Genomic DNA, 3,683 nt, shown 5'->3' on the forward strand with positions numbered 1-3,683 from the left:
TCACCTTGGTAAAACACCCCCAAAAAATGCAGGCTGCAGGCCTAACCACGCTTTCCAGAGAGTAAGCCCCATTGAACAAAATAGGACTTACTTCTGAGTAGACCTGGTTAGGAGTGTGCCCGCATTTTGATACCAGTGTCCCAAGATGACTTTTTTTGCAGTGTGTTAATCCTGCACAGTCCTGGTTATCGAAACCATATCGGGTCAATAGAGACTTCAGTCTGCCTGCCAATGTCAATTCTGGGATGACATACTGACCTCGGCTTGGGGGGATGGGGGGACAACACAACCTGACTAGGGGAAGCAGAGCAAGGGAGTGGTGAGTGGCCACAGACCGTGATCGATTAGCAGCTGTTAGAGAAGGGTGCGTGCTGGCCGCCACTATCTTGGCTGTGGTTGGCGTGTCACCCACCTGATGTGTGGCACCCGGGGAATTGACCCCCCTGCCCTCCTTAGCTATGCCACTGGGCTGTAGCCGGAGCACATGAAGGGGCTCAGTACTTTGCTTGAGAAGGTGGCCACTTGTGAGGTTATATATATATATATATATATATATATATATATATATATATATATATATATATATATATATATATATATATATATATATATATATATATATATATAAAGCTGAGAATATATATGTATTATGTATATAGTTATATATACATATATATACATATATATACATATACATATATATATGTATATATATGTATATATGTATATGTATATAGTTATATATATGTAAAGCTCACCTAAAGGAGGGGGGAGAGAGAGAGAGAGAGAGAGAGAGAGAGAAGGAAGGAAGGAAGGAAGGAAGGAAGGGATAGATAGATAGATAGATAGATAGATAGATAGATAGATAGATAGATAGATAGATAGATAGATAGATAATCTATTTTGTCTGTTGTCTTGTGTGCTCCCTGGTGTTCGAAGGTTGTGCCTGGTTTTGTATGCTCCCTGGGGCATTTGGTGGGCCACTGTGAGATACAGGAAGCTGGACTAGATGGGATGGCCTGATGTTCTTATAGATAGATATAAAAATACATATAAACAACTGTCACCCACACTTGGCTCTCAGAGGTAGACTGCTTGGGAACATGGAGGCTCCATGTAGCAAGTGTGGTTGTGTGAGCCATTGAGAGAGCTCCCTGCATCTACCCAACCTCTTTTAGCAAGTCATTCAAGCTGGAAGCTCCTGGGAATTAAGCCATTTCTGCCCACAGCAACATACACAGCAGGGATCACTATTTGGAGAGTCCTATTGGGGATGGAAGTAACAGTTTGCGTATGTGAAGAAAAGGCAGCTTTGCTGTGCCGGTTCGCTGTCCGATACATGGAGGTATCTCGAGATGGATCTGTACAGTTAGATCTGCTGAGAGGGGAGGCCACCCCGGGCTTAATCTGGGGCTGATCCTTCGAACAAAGCAGCCCTGAAATCGAGAGGCCTGTCACCGCAAGCCGGCTGTGCGACTAATTATTCCAGAGTGCGTCCACCCAGGCGACCAAGAAATAACCAGATCTAGAAATCCCCAGAGTCATCATATCAAGCGTGCTGCTCTTAAGTTAAAAAATATATTACATGCGGGGGGGGGGGGGTGGGTTCATAGGCAAAACAAGGATTTAGACTCCCTCTCATGCAGCATCCTATTTTCAAGGGCACACCAGCTGGCACTTCCTGGAAACACCGCAAACCCTCTTCCACAGTTGGTCCTCACAGGTAGACTGCTTGGGAACTGGGAGGCTCCATTTAGTTCAGGGGGGTTGCACTAGCTGTCAAGAGAGCTCTCTGCTCTATTGGCTCAGACTTTGGGCAAGGATTTGGGTTGAGATCTTAAGCTACCTGCTTCTTTTATAAAAGGATATGTGACGGTGATGAGCAAACCTGGCCTTTGTCAGGCAGGTGGCCGGTGGGTAGCCCAGGCTCTGATTATTTGGGTCCAGGCCCTTCACTGCTGGAAGTTTTGCTCCGGGTTGGAAGGAGCTACTCATCAGGGGATGGGGAACAGTACATGTCTGTGAAGAAAAGGCAGCTTTGCTGGGCCGGTCAACCAAATTGCCATTTGGGTAGGGAGTATAGCAAGGTAAGTAGCTTTATGACTTTATTGTGGACAGGGAGGACTGAGCAGAAGGGGTTAGTGAAGGCTACCTATTGAGCTCATGGCCAGTGGTGTCACTAGGGTTTGGGTCACCTGGTATAGAAGGCCAGCACCTATGGGTGCTATACCTATAGTATAGAAGGCCAGCATAGGTCACCCCTATGATGGACCTCCTCCCATGCAGTAGGAGGGGCATAAGAACATAAGAACAGCCCCACTGGATCAGGCCATAGGCCCATCTAGTCCAGCTTCCTGTATCTCACAGCGGCCCACCAAATGCCCCAGGGAGCACACCAGATAACAAGAGACCTGCAAGGCTTCCTGGGAATTGTAGTTAAGGACATAAGAACAGCCCCACTGGATCAGGCCATGGGCCCATCTAGTCCAGCTTCCTGTATCTCACAGCGGCCCACCAAATGCCCCAGGGAGCACACCAGATAACAAGAGACCTGCAAGGCTTCCTGGGAATTGTAGTTAAGAACATAAGAACAGCCCCACTGGATCAGGACATAGGCCCATCTAGTCCAGCTTCCTGTATCTCACAGCGGCCCACCAAATGCCCCAGGGAGCACACCAGATAACAAGATACCTCATCCTGGTGCCCTCCCTTGCATCTGGCCTTCTGACATAGCCCATTTCTAAAATCAGGAGGTTGCGCATACACCTCATGGCTTGTAACCCGTAATGGATTTTTCCTCCAGAAACTTGTCCAATCCCCTTTTAAAGGCGTCCAGGCCAGATGCCGTCACCACATCCTGTGGCAAGGAGTTCCACAGACCGACCACACGCTGAGTAAAGAAATATTTTCTCTTGTCTGTTCTAACTCTCCCAACACTCAATTTTAGTGGATGTCCCCTGGTTCTGGTTCTGGTTCTGCCGGGCAACACCCCGGGCAGTGGGCAAGGTAATGTACCATACCCCTCCCCACTCTGGTTTTTGGGCTATAACTTTTGATAGGCTAGGGATATTTCAGCACAGAGCCCTGTGGGGTGAAAGCGCCCGCCTGCTCCTGGAGGGGGGGGGGGGTTGGCAGCTGCTGCGGCTGCTGAGATTCTGCAGGGTGAGGGGCCTGGCCACCCCTGCACAGTTTGGCTATGCCCATATTCCAGATGGGAAGACTGAGGCCGAGAGGGAAGGCTGCCTGGTGGGACTTCAGGACTGAGCTGGGGAAGGGGGGGGGGAGTCAGGCTGGCTGCCTAGCCTGGGCTCTTAGCCACTTGGCAACCCAAGAGCCCCAGAGCAGCTCAGCTGGACTTCTGCACAGTGGCCACTCCTTTCTCCTCCAGGCTGGCCCTCCAGGACTCCGAGCCCTGGTCCAGGAGAGCTGGAAGGTGACCCCCTCGCTTGTGGAGTGCCTGCGGCGTTGGGGAGGGGGGCGAGGGCCCCGATCCTGGCTCCGCTGGGGGGGATCCAGGGGGAAGGAGAGGCGGACCTGGCTGGGCTGCCAGGGGGCTGGCTGGGGAGGCGGAGCGCGCCCAGATTGGAGCGGGCTGCTGCAAGGGGGAGGTGCGCCCAGGCTGGGCGTTGAGTTCCGAGGCTTTGCCTGCCAGCGGCTTTGTTTGGAAGCTTCTCCTTCCCACC

Source organism: Tiliqua scincoides, unplaced genomic scaffold, assembly GCF_035046505.1.
Source record: "Tiliqua scincoides isolate rTilSci1 unplaced genomic scaffold, rTilSci1.hap2 HAP2_SCAFFOLD_178, whole genome shotgun sequence".
Classification (NCBI taxonomy): Eukaryota; Metazoa; Chordata; class Lepidosauria; order Squamata; family Scincidae; genus Tiliqua; species Tiliqua scincoides.